The following is a 13,623-nucleotide window of genomic DNA, read 5'->3' as shown; positions in this document are numbered from 1 at the left end:
AGGATGAATTCTCCTTATAAAAGCCATGTCCTGTTTTGCTTCTGAATCGTGGCCCAGCATAACTTGATCTTTGGCACATCTCCCCTCTCTCTACCACTTAAATATCACTGACACATGTAATTAACACCAGGTCGAACATACCACTCCAGCATTTTAAAGAGTCTGGTTTCAGCTCTTTGATTGTGCCAAAGATGAGTAACAGACACCAGGACAGAGCAGGGTCAAGGAATATCTGCTGAAAGTTTTTCACTCTCAGTGAGAACTTTAATCCATATTTTAACAGCTAATTAAAAAAAAAGAGGTTGTTAGGACTACTATCTCTGGTGGTGTACAACCTGTTTAGAACACAGGGAAACACACAAAGAACAAACATCTTCTATATAGAGAGTAAAATACTACAAAGCCCTAAGTGATCTCCCAAACCACCCATAAATTAGACCTAAAGCTGAACAGGGTTAAATTAGTCAAAAAAAATCAGATCCCAGTTTCTCCCTATGAAGTATTTCTGTTCCTTCTCAAACCAATATCAATACCACATCCAGAGTCCTGTAGAAGCCACCAGGTGAGGGTGTTGTTAGACAGTGAAGTAGCACATTAAGTTTACAACAGTATATGCATTCCCCTACATTTGGTAGCCCCAGATTGAAACTGTTTTTCTTTTTAAGACACCAATGCCAAACTCAAGGATCACCTGGTGAAGTCTCCAGCTGGAGCTGCATGGAAAAGCACATCAAATGACAAGCAGAGTTTCTGCTCTACTTACAGTTGAGCCCATCCAGGAGGAGGAATTCCTAGGAACCACAGAAGCTGCAACACATCCCTCCCTCAAGAGGAGAAGGAATTTTTCAGCTTAGTTTCACAGAGCCAAAAGACCCAGCTTGTTGAGTTAGCATTTGATTACACTTCCAGCTACACCTGATCTCCACAGCTCATTCACACCATTCTGAGAAACACCTGTAGCAAATTACCCCCCCCCCCCCACCTCTCCTAAGGCAACATGGCTGGATAGGAAACAAAGTCAGACTTCAAAAATTGTTTCATGCACTTCTGGAACACCCCTTCTCCCACCTTAATCCACTGCAAAGAAATTAGACTCACAAATGTTGCTCAGCACATTTACTCCCAGCAAAGCCTCAGATTCTGTTGTTTTACTGATCCCCTGAGCTTGCCTTACTAAATGACACAATTTAGCAGGCAACATAGTAAATGCATCTAGTCCCTTATCTCCAGAAAACCTTTGAATGCCATTACTGAGAGGTTTGCATAACAAAACAAAGTGACATTCATCTGCAGCAAACAATTCACATTCCAATAAGTTGCTTGAACAAGAATATGCATCCAAAACTTTTTTTTTTTAAAACACCAGCACTACAAATAGAGGTGACTGCCCTCCATGTCACATCTATCCTCAAATCTAGAGGAGGACGCTCCTCCTAAACAGAGCCCTAAGCAGCACTGCAAAGAACTCAGCCAGAATGAAGTTGGAAAGCAATACAGGAAAACTAAGGACAGACACAAACAGGAAAGTATTGCCACAAGTACCACAGCAAAGCAATGGCTTAAATATATTGCAACAATCAACTTTAAAGTTTAGATTAATCTCTCCAAGAACAGGAATATTTCCTCACCTGTGAGTCCATGACAAGCACAGATTTTCCCAAGGTTTTCTGAAGACAACACTACCCAAGCTGTAATTTCCTTCTCCCTCAAGCTCAGGACCTAACTGGTGTTACCAGTTCCGGTTTGCCACAGTAAGATAGCTGGCTGCTTGCCACAGCTGTTGGAGCTTTTCTCATTAGGAATAAAGCACCCTTACCTTGCAAACCCAGGTGCAAGCTGATAGGTCCTGTTTGACCATGGATCCCACCTGCTGGCAGCCCAGAGAACCTGGGCAAAAAAGAAAAAGGGTCAGGTTGCAAGCTGCCCAAATGCTCCACTCCACCCAACCTCTGATTACCCAGCTTAGTCACTAATATCTTTCTAAAGCAAGTTCTGGTGAGTACATGAAAGATGGACCATCCCAGTAATGGAAGTTAAAAGCTACAGCCAACATCTTTGCAAATGGGTAGAAGAATCCAGGGTAGGTCCTTCTCTTTCTCAAATGACATCCCAGATGGATCCTGCTCCTGGAGATGAGGGCTGACCTTTCAGGCTGATTCTATTCTACTAGCACTTTTCACCTGGGATACTCATAACTAAGCCTAAAATGGATCTACTGGCAGTGCTCACCCCTTGCTGTCATATTGCTGGCACCTGGCCCTACCCCTGAGCAATAAAGCAGACAAAAGAAAAGGGAAAATTATGGGATGGACGCTAGGAGCAGCAATAGACTCCTGCTAGAGTTTCAGACCCTTCATTTGCAAATCAGTTCTGGCTGACAGCATGGCAATTGGGCCACAAAAGTCTGCCGTCTCCAAGGAGAGAGACAAATTACAGCCCTGTTCCCATTGCTTACTTTTTCATGTTCAGCACTAAAAGCTTTATGCAGACGACAGTTATTTCATCATTGACTCGCAGCACAGGAGGTTTGGAAGATCATCAGGAAAAGGAGGCATGGCTTTTCAGCAACATATCTCCACTGCTCTGCCTAAGAAAAAAAGATGGATGTTGGAGCCCTCAGAAAGTAATGGAAGGACTTCTGAGCATACAGGGTGAATTCAGTTTAAGACCCTCAAGTAAAACTGAAGATATATTGCCAAAGTTTGTTTTAAAAAGCAAAAGTTCCATTTCACCAAAGCACAACATTTTTTATCCAATGTATTTCACAAAGGAACAACACTTACTCTCAAAAATAACTGTTTTATAAACACTTTTATCAAACAGACTGCAGCAGATGGACTGGTTTTCTAAGATGGCCTCTTTTCATTCTCTTTGCCCTCCCCAGTATGGAGAAGGAGGAAACACTGGCTATGCACAAAAAGCTCAGTTCATGCCTTTTTTTTCTCTCCATTAAAAATAGCTCCAGAAAGTGAATAAAACATTTTTTCCTTCCACAAATACTCAAGTTTTTCCAAAACAAAGTTAAAACCAAACAAACCCCCAGCAGCCTCACTTCATTATTAACCTGTCTCTCAACAGCTGGGGCTCCACATTTCAAACCCTTCTAACTGAGGCATAACAAATGAGCATTACGCTCTTTTATTGTTACTTCCTCACTCAAAATTTCTGCTTTCTAGCTAAAACACCAGCCTGGATCTACAGCCTCAGGAGAGCTGGATCCAAGGTCAGGATCCCCAATCTCAGAGCCTCCTTTAAGTTTACAGTCAACAAATGTAGCACTTGTGAATACCACAGCTTATTTTCCAAGCTGTAGGAGAGACTGCTTTCATAATTAGAGAAAAACTCCTGCAGAATTTACCACTAACCTATACCTCCTATCCTCCCCCCACCTCTAAGCAAGACACACACCTCCCTCCTCCCCATTGCTGTAGAGCAAAGCTCTGGTTGAGAGTGGCAGAGAGCTATATATAGGAAAGCCACCTGTGGGTGGGGACTATTTGACTGGGTGGAGCCTGTTGTGACTGGGTGGGGCTAATATATACCCATGCTAGAGGGTGGCCCCCTAGCTTGAGTTTGTTAAGTAATCTTTAAATGCGTGGTCCCAATGAGTTGCACCTACTTCTTCTGCATTAAAATCAAAGCAATGCTCTGTCTAATTGCCACCTCCCAGTTTGTAGTGACTGCCTGGCTGGTTCATTCATCTCAAGAGTGTTCTAGGAATAGAGGACTCCAGGCCAAGTCCTACAGCAGCTATAGGCTCCAATATTACGGCCAATGGAATCCATGCTAAAACTCCTATAGAGCCTCATCAAAGTGCTGGTTTAGAAGGAGAGAAATTTTCCTGTTACAGCCTGCAAATGCTCAGTTTTGGTTCAAGCCTCCTCCAGATTTATCAGAGGAGATGGGAAGCGTAGGACACACCTTCATGGTCCCACATGGAGCTCCACTGCACACGGAGTCTGAGTTTCCTTGACCTCCTGTCCCCAGAAGCAGTGATCAGATGTGAAGGCAGAGGGACCAAGAGATCAGAGGGATCTCCTCCAGCTCCTCTGGCTTGAGGGATGAAGGTCAGGAACCAAACAGGGCACCAGCCTCAGGGGACGGTAGGCCTCTGACAGGGGATGGCTGGGGTATGTGGGGCTGCTGAGATCTGAGGGGTCTGGGAGGGGGCCCCTCTGCCTGTGCCTCTCTCCCTTCCCACCTCAGCAAGATGAATTACTGGGGACAGCTGAGACGGGAGGCAAATGGCATCGCGCTGAAGCCGAACGAGGCCTGTGACTGCACGCTGTGGGATCCTAAATATTTTGAGAGCAAAGGTCAGGAGAACAGGACACTCCTCGGCGATGATTTTCCTCCTGTCCCTGCGGCGGGGACATGGGGCTGCTATGCCTGGAATGACCCCAGCCATTGGGCAGAGCCAGCAGTGGGGCACAGGGTGGTACCCACAGGCTGGGCCTCTCTGCTGCTGCCTGCTGCAATGGCAGTATGTATTTGTGATGGACCTGATGCCATGCAGCCTGAAGCCAGGAGGAAAGAACCCACTGGGCCACTGCATCCTCAGAGGGATGTGTTAGGAGATGATCCACCTCGCCATGTCCTCCTGCTGGCCAGACCTCTGCTGTTGCCAAAATAAATGCTTGGGCATGGCAATGCTGTTATTTGCTTACTGCGAACAGGCACTGGGAGAAGGAGGAGGCTGTGTTATTTTTTGAAGACTGATCACAGGGCAGGAGGCAACCTGCTCAGCATGGAATCATGACTTTGTGGCCATCCCTGCAACTTGGTGGCCATTCCTGTGACTTGGTGGCCATCCCTGCACCCCTCATGGTCCTCATCCCCCTCCACGTGACGCTTCCACCCGCATCTTTAGCATGCTTTGCTCACCCCATGGCAATGGTGGGGGTGATCCTGGTATCTCCTGCATGGCTGGGAGGTAAAGGGCACTTTGGGGGGGGAGGCTGGGGTGAAGGAGTTGATACTGAGATCCCCAAGGGCCTGCTGGAAGATGGGAAGGAGTGGTCAATCTGCTCGGCACAGAAAGTCCTCTGCAGATTTGCAGCTGAGCTGTCAGGCAGATGAGCACGGCCAGCTGGTGGGGGGGATGCAGCCCTGTCACTCCTTATCTGCACGAACACCACCCCCAGGGCTCCTGTCCTCCCCCGGAGGCCACAGGAGATGCGTGAGCAAAGGATGCCAAGGTATCCCAGAACAAACAGGCAGCTCTCAGATGTCCAATGGAGAAGCAGGGGACACTACAGAGGGCAGGGCAAGGTTTCAATGAGGAAACTCACCCCAGAGTGACGTCACAGCCTTTCTCCCATGTCCCAGCTCCCTGTTCCCCACTGGAAATCTGGAAATCAAGTGAGGTCTCTGGGTGAAGTGCTAGCATTCCAGGGTTTCTCCTGGAGGAATGGCTGGGGACGGAGGGGAGGCCCCAGGAATGTGGTGCCCATTGGTTTTATTCTGGGAGAGATGCCAGAGCTGAGCACAGCTGTTGGAACACGGGCTTTCCTCATGAGCAAGTGTGGTTCCGCTGCCCCAGCCCTCTGCCAGGGGGGATTTATCACATGTGCACCCCACACCTCAAAAGCTGCATCAGGAAGAGGCAACAAAGCACCCTGCCACAGTCACGTCCCAAAGACCTGGGGCTGGATGGGCATTGTTGCCACGCTCATTAGTTGCTGGGATAATTAAGCTCAGTGTGAAAACAAGGTAGTTATTTTGTGATCTTAGCACTAACCAGATTAAGGCATCTGGAAACAACTTCTTGTTATCCCTGCTAGTCAAAGGATTGCACAATTTCAAGCTGCGCTGAGTATAAACCAAGTTGCATCAGAAATTGCACATCCTTCCGTGGATACTCACTACAGGGATGATAAGGATTCTTGAGGCATAACAGGGAAAATGAGGTTCAGAGCAGCAAAACATCACCGCTGGGAACCGAGCACATCTCTGCAGCACCCATCCTGCTCCAGATCCTGTCCCATGGGCAAAGAGAACACTGAGGGCACTGTGCTGGCATGAAGGAGCATGGGCGATTGCCTTGAAGCCGCTGGATGCTTCTCCCAGCTGCAGAACAAATTCAATAACAATAATAAGAGCGATGCCTTTTTAATAGGCACGGGGTGAAAAGAACCCAGAGAGTCAATATTTGTGGACGAAAACAAAATAAGCTGAGCTGTTAGCACGGAGGAATGCAAGGGAGGCCGAGATGTGGACAGGGTAATTATTATTTCATCTGCCAGAGCTGTGGTGCTGCCCAGCCGGAGGGCAGGGGAGAGGCAGATGGGGCAGAACAGAGCCAATGTTTTCGCTGCGGCAGCACCAGGCGTGTGGCTGGAGATGGCTCAGTGCTCTGCTCCATCCGCCGGAGATTCAGCGCTGCCCTGGCCCAAGTATTTAATGTCAGCAGCTGGAATGTGCTTAACACAACATTTTACAAGGGAACATTAGTCAAGCATCTGCACTGACAGAGCTGGGCAGCGATAAGGAGCCGGCTCATGGGAGGCAGCTCTGGTTTCAGGAGGAGGGAGGGAGCGTGGGGAAGGAGGGCTTTGCGGGGGGGGGGGGGGGAACAGCACAGGGCAGAGCCCCACTTCTGTGCTGGTATCACACGGGGTGTCAGTGCCAAGAGAAGGGTCCCCATTCTGCTCTCCCCCTGGCTTCTGCATTCACTGTCTCACATTTTGTGTGCTGAGAGCCCTCTTCCAAGACCCTCTGCATGGTGGGATTTGGGGGAAGCCATTCAAAAGCTGTTCCCTGCCACGCCATGGCCCTTGTTTGCAGGAATACGGTGTTTGGCTGTCCGTGGGTATTGGGTGTTTTTCATTTTTGCTCCTCTCCAGACCTCCACCAGCGCAACAGCGGTGAAATTGGCCATGGCACAGGAGCGTCTGCCCCTAAGTAGGGACGGGGAACCATGCCACAGCCTGGAAATATCCCAGCAATTGGTTTGGGAACCATTAGTCAGCTTCGCCTGTGACCTGCAAGTGGCACCGCCCTCCTTCTATTCCTGGAGCGATCCCTGTTCATTAGCCTTCTTGGCCCCCGGGCTTAAAAAAAATCCCCCGGTGTCATGACTCCTTAATAAGATGTCATCTTCAGCCATGACAAACACGAGCGCTCGGTAAATAACAGCCCCGCCACGCAATGTCACGCCTCCCCCATCTGCTGCGGCCATGGCCGTGCTCTCACCTGCCGCCCGCTGCTCCCAGCCAGGCCAGCGCCTGCTCACCCTGGGGCAGCTGTGTGCTCCTCCCTGGGGTGGCCAGGGGCTCTGCAAGGAAGGAAATATGTTCTAGCCCAGAGGATTGTGCTGGCACCTGCACGGGGAATGGATGAGTGAAGGGCTTCCTCCCCATCCCCTCTATCTCCCTCCATCCTCTCCCACTAGAGAGCATTAACCTCTTGGTGCCTCAGTTTACCCACCTGCAAATAGAGGCTACTGACCCGGAGCAGAGTACTGCCATGAGAATGGCTTTTTCATGCTGCCCAGCTGAGTCACTCAGCTCCTGCTCCCCAAAACCTGTGGCCTTTGAGCCACGATGAGGAGACACCACTGCACCACTGCTAAAAAATAATAATAATAATGGCATGCATTAATTAAAGCCGCTCCTAGTCAGGGGGAGGATTTCAAGAGATACAATGCCTTCAGTTAGAAGAGCACATGGAGGCAGACACTGCCTCTAGGAGATGTCTTTTTTTTCTCCTCTCCCTTTCCTGTGGAACTTGGGTTACACCAAGTGCGTAGGGGACAGCGGGACGTGGCACTGCTCCTTGCCATGAAAACTAATAGGGCCAAGCCTGCTTTCATCGGGAGTGTAATCAGAGCCCCGGATAATGTTTTAAAAGGCACAGCAGCCTCAAGTGCAAGCAGGGATTTATTAGTGAAAACGAAACCAGTCTGTGAGCCTTATTTTAAGAGCCTGAACGAAGAGGGAGCGGGCACAGCCTCGGCCACGTGGTTGGGTTCACTGTGCTTCAATCCTGTGCCTGCACGGCGGCTGCGGACCCACAGTTCAGCCCAGAGTTGAGATCCCAGGTTTCTGACCCCATGCCTGCTGGCTGTCCCGTTCCACGGGGCTCAGTGCTCCCAGCGCTGCTCAAATCCATGCACGCCGACATCCCCAGGAGGGGGATGTGCAGGAAAGGTGGACTTGCATCTATCTGTGCTCTGGAGGGAGGGGAAAGCTTGCAGAGAAGTGAGCAGCTTTGTTTGCACGGAGCCTGTCGGAGAGACTTTCCCGGCCTCAGGTGCCCCTGCCATCTGCGCACATAAGAAACCCTTCATAAGGTTCTCATTTCCTCTTTACCTTTTTTATATAGCCCATAATAAGATCCCTAATTTTAATGGACTGCATGGATCTCACTAGCAGGGAATGGCTCCAGCAAAGTGGCTTTAAACCTCTGTTTCAACACGATGGGCAATCTGGGTCTCTTACTGGCCTCCCTGCAGGTGCTGGTGGGGTTTCCCACCTCCCTGGCTGCCAGGAGATGCTCAGTGTCAGTCCCACATAGTGCTGGTGGGAATTAGTCCCTCTCCATAAATGCCCATGGAGTTGTGCAAGAAAAAATAGAAACACATTGCCACACCAAAGGCCTGGGGCACACGATGCATGTTAGGGTGCAGAAGGATCTGAGCTTGTTTGGCCGGAGAGGGTGAAGGTATGACTCTGAGGAGCTGCAGGGAGCTTGGCCAGGTCGGGCTGTGTGTTAAAACCTGGCGATCCCCATGGTCCAGAGGCAGAGGAGCCCTGCCAGAGGCAGGACCAGCCCCTCACTGTGGACGGCAGCACACGGGAGCTACAGCATGATGCTTTGGATGAGAGGGAGCAAAGCCAGGCAGCAGGGATGCACAGAGCACGTGTCGAAGGAGCTGCTCTGCTTTCTGACAGCTCCTTTCTCCCAGAGCTCCTGGACAGGAGACAAAACGTGATTTCTTGCTCCTTCTACTCAAAGGCGGCTGTGAAAGCCTAATTTATGCTGAACACTTTGGAAAAGAAATAAACTTGGCTGTGGAACCAAGCACAGCTCCCAGCCAGGAAAACCTTGTATGGGATCAACACGTTTTAACCATGCAAATCGAATTTGGGCCAAACAGAGCCCTGTTTCATGACTTCTGCCTCTCCCTTCCTCACTGCACAGAGCCAGGCTATCTCTTCCCCAAATGAACCCTCACATCCATGCCCTGGGGCAGGGGCACACTGGGATGCTGCAGATGACTTATTCTGTCTTGTCTTTTCTTTTCTTTCCCAAGGTGCAGCCAAACATGTCACAGCTCCATCTTTCACTGAGATGATTTCCAGCTGCTGAAACGTGCTGGATGTGGTCCACCTGCACATGAGCCCATCACTGAAAGCTGCGGCTGAGCAAGATGCCTTGCCATGTGACCTCATCAGCACGGAGGAGTGCTTGGGGCACTGGGGAGAGGAATCTCTTTTCTCCATAGCCAGTAATAAATCCAGGCAGGTGATCTTTTCAGTCCATTCTATTGCTTCTGCAGCTGGATGGCCCTGGAAATGGGTTGTGGGAGCAAAGTTTGGAGGTTGGTTGGAGTTTCTCCAGTCGTAGAATCATGGAATCACAGAATCATTAAGGTTGGAAAAGACCTCTAAGATCATTCAGTCCAACTGTCAACACATCACCACCATGCCCACTAGCCATGCCCCTACCATGTCTACATGGTTCATAGTGTCATAGAGTGATTCAATCAGATTCAGTCAGAGCAATAGCAATCCCCACCCTGACCTTATACTTATGAAAGCAACACAACAGCAGCCATGATGCTTGGTGGAGAGGTGAGAGCACTCATCCCGCTACATCAGGAGAGCCCAAGGGGCTCAGGATGGACCATCCCTGAAGCACATTCCCGGTTACCTGTCTCAGCAGCAGAGCCTGAATAGGTCCCTGACGACCCGTGACAACACATACGCTCAAGGTGCACAGTGGTAGAAGTAAAAATTAGGAAAGATTACTTTTCAGAAAGAGCAGTGATGCACTGGCATGAGCTGCCCAGGGAGGTGGTGGGATCACCATCCCTGGAGGAGTTCCAGAACCATGGGATTGAGCCACTGAGGGACATGGTCAGTGGGCATGGTGGGATGGGGTGGGGTTGGACTGGGTGATCTCAGAGGTCTTTTCCAACCTCAATGATTCTGTGATTCTATGAAAGGCAATGAACACTCTGAGGATGTTCAGAGAGGAGCAGAAATCTGGGGATATTATGTCCTTGGAGCATTCAGCACACAGCTGGATGAAGCCCTGGGCAAACAGATCTAAGCTGGCTCTGGTTTGAGGGCTGCTGGACCAGGGAGCTTCAGAGTTTCCTTCCAACATAAATTATCCCATTGTCTACATCCACAGCACTACTGGAAGTGCTCTTGCTTCATATAGAGTTCAACAAATCCATCTGGGTATCTTTCCTGCTTCTAAATCGGCAGGATCCTAATTTTCCCTTATGGTTTTATTCCCTAATTCGTTTGCCATAATCCTGTAGTATGCGGCTGGAGGAAAAGGAAACGACACAGAAAAGCAAACAGAGAAAAGCAAGCAGTGCCCCCAAGAATAGTATATTACTCCTCTTCTTTCCTGTTTGCCTTCCTGCCGTTCCGCTTCCATGCACATTTGTGGGATTTCATCCAGCACTCCAGTGTCTCCTCTCCAGCAGTGATGGATGCTTAGAAAGAGAATGTCAGAAATGGTGAGCGCAGAGCAGTCCTTTCCCTGCTGCACCCTGCCAGCAGCTTCAGGGACATCTGACACTACAGGGCACATCCAGCACTCAGTGGTGACCAAGAGAGCCGTCCTAGGGCTTGGGGAAGGCCCAGTCCTGCCCACGTGGGGCCTGGCTGGTGGAGCGGAAGGTGCAGCAGAGTAATTTTTTGGGATTCCCTGGGGAAAGGCATTTCCCTGCTCCCCATAGAGGGAGCTGCAAGAGACAGGCACCACCCGTAGCACTGCTTGCCTAGCATGGTCACAGAGCTGGTTTGTGCCTATTCTCCCTTTCCTTTTTCTCTTGTACCCCTGATCCCACTCCAATCTGAGGAAATCATTGACAAAACCCATCTCAGAGGTAACACACAAACGCTTTCCTTGGCAGGTGCTGGGATGCTCCCTGCAGTGTGGTGACTCAGACTGAGCCTCTGTTTGCCCACAGAAGTGCCGCATGTCTTTGCAGTGCATCTCCAACTTGAAGAGCACTCTGTAGGCAATTTATGCCCCTGAGCCATAAAGGGAGTATTTTACACTCTGCTCTTCCATTGTGCTGCTGAGAGAGCTCCACACACGCACAAACACATACACACCTGCACACACACGCTTTACAACTGGAGCAAGCAATGGAGCCATCCATTCATTGGCAATTTGTTGTCTGGATGCATGGTGTGCAAGGGTGCCCCTGGGTGCTGAGCACCATGGCTTGGGGTGCTGGGGATGGGACGTGAGCACTGGTGAACAGAGGCTGTGCCATACAGGGAGCCCTGCAGTCCCTGGCTGGGATGATGGGGATGCGCCAGGTAAGCACTTGGTCCACCCCTGTGTGCATCTCACAGCTCGGTCACCTCCGTGTGTGCCAACAGAATGAGCTTAGTATAAGAACACAAACTCCATGCATACGCGTTGCTATGACCTGCTAGTGGCCATGGGAGCCCTGCTCCATGGACTTACAGGGTACCCAAAGCTCAGGGAGAAGCAGAGACAACACCATTCCTCCTGCCCCCGCACTGACATGCAGGGCTGCCTTAGAAAGGATGTTGGTGGAGTTTGGAAATATGTATTTCCCCAATAATCTGAAGACTTCTGCAAATGTTTTCCCTCAGTAGGCCATAGCTGTGGAATCTGGGGACTGCGGCTGTTGCCAGCCAGGCTGAGAGCAGAGAGTGGGAAATCCGGCCAAGTGCAACAATGCCCGGACAATGAAGGGATCTGGAGGGGCTCAAGAGTAAAGGGAAGATTTTTTATGTCTCTTTTGTGACATTTTTTTAATTAATATTTACATATCAGAACCAGCAAAGCACACCTTCAGATCATGCAAGGGATATTTTTTTCCTTACTTGGGCAGCAGAACATCCCAACACGAGAACTGGGAAAACAAAGAGGTGCGCCAAGCCCACCGCACCGGCGAGGAGAAGCAAAAATACTGCTTATTTAAAACACGTGTATTAACAGAGGGGCTCTTCTCTGCCGACATCGTGGAGGAGGATGAAACTCACCTGGAGCACCAGGCTGCCCCAGCCCTGGGGCTACCCATTGGCACTTGCACTGGCACCCCACCATCACTCCCACCTCTCTGCTCCTGGGGAACAACTTCCTTTCTCCCTGTCCTCCACTTTCAAATGCGTTTAAAATGTTTCAGCCCCAATCTATGAGTTGCAGGGATGCAATGCAGGTGCTTCAGTGCAAGGAGGGTGACGTGGGGCTGCAGGAGATAATGGGAGCCAGAAGGTCTTCTCAATGGCTCGGAAGGCAGAGCCGAGCCCTTCAAACAAAAGCCCTTGAGGGAGAAGAGAGGATCTTCCCTCGAGTGTCAGCACATTTCAGCACTTCATAAATACTGACGTCCTTCCCGTGCCGCAGCCCTTCCAGCCTGGCTGCATCCTTACCCAGGGAAAGGCAGAATCCAGCCCCACGTGTGTGGGAAGCACTGGGGCTGGTACTGCTGGTTTCCACTGGGATCCCGGACCGGGTTCCCCCTGGATCCACCTCCTGCTTAAACCAAGGGGATGCCTCAAAATGCATGCAAGGTGTTGGGGGCTGCTGGTTTTATTCCTTCAGTCCTGGGAAGAAAAGGAACACTCTGAGAGGATGAGCCAAGCTTGTGCAAGGGGAGGCAAATCCCACCTGGGGATCCTCTTGGGTACCCCGGGCTGACTTTTGGAGTGGAGAGATCCCAAACTGGGGAGTGACAGCACAGCTGTGTGCCCCACAGCGTGGCTGGAGAGTGGCAGCAGGTGAGTGGGACTTGGCACATCACAGTCATTCCTGGGGAGACATGAGCCAAGACTCCTCCTCAGCCCCATGGATCTGGGAAGGGAGTGCAATCCCTTCCCCTGTCCCAAGATTCCTCCTTGCCAGGGTTACATCAAGCAAACATGTAAGCAGGGAAAAACGGGGGGGGGGAAAGATACTGATTCATGGAAAGCCCTGGGGATGTTTTCAAACTCCGGTGCCAATGTCCCCTTGCAGAGCAGGTGAGAAGGGAGCAGAGTTTGGGGTCACTGCTGCAGTGCTCCCCACGCCATGCAAAGGAGTTTAATACGGAAAGTCTGCAAAAGCCATTAGGACTTTTGTGCCGGGGCACTAGGAAAGCAACGCAGACACCACTCACTTTTCTAAATAAACATTAGTCTTAAAAAGTTTGCACTGCTGACCCCCACAGCTCTGATTACTTGTAATTCTCCGAACCACGTTTTAAGACTTCAAACTTTTTTTTTTTTTCTTTTCCACTGGGGTGGGGGCAGGATTTGGTCGCTTCCTCCCCACATCACACTACAGCTGTGCTGCTGGTGCTGTGTTTTCCGTTCCGGCTCCCCGTGCCCAGCCCCGGGCAGATCCTCATTTCCACAGCCCCTCTGCGTGCCCACCTCCCTCCGCATTCCCCCGGAGAATCTTTTTCTTTCTTTTTTT

This window comes from Numida meleagris, chromosome 7, assembly GCF_002078875.1.
Source record: "Numida meleagris isolate 19003 breed g44 Domestic line chromosome 7, NumMel1.0, whole genome shotgun sequence".
In the NCBI taxonomy this organism is placed as follows: domain Eukaryota; kingdom Metazoa; phylum Chordata; class Aves; order Galliformes; family Numididae; genus Numida; species Numida meleagris.
This window is presented reverse-complemented; position numbering follows the sequence as displayed.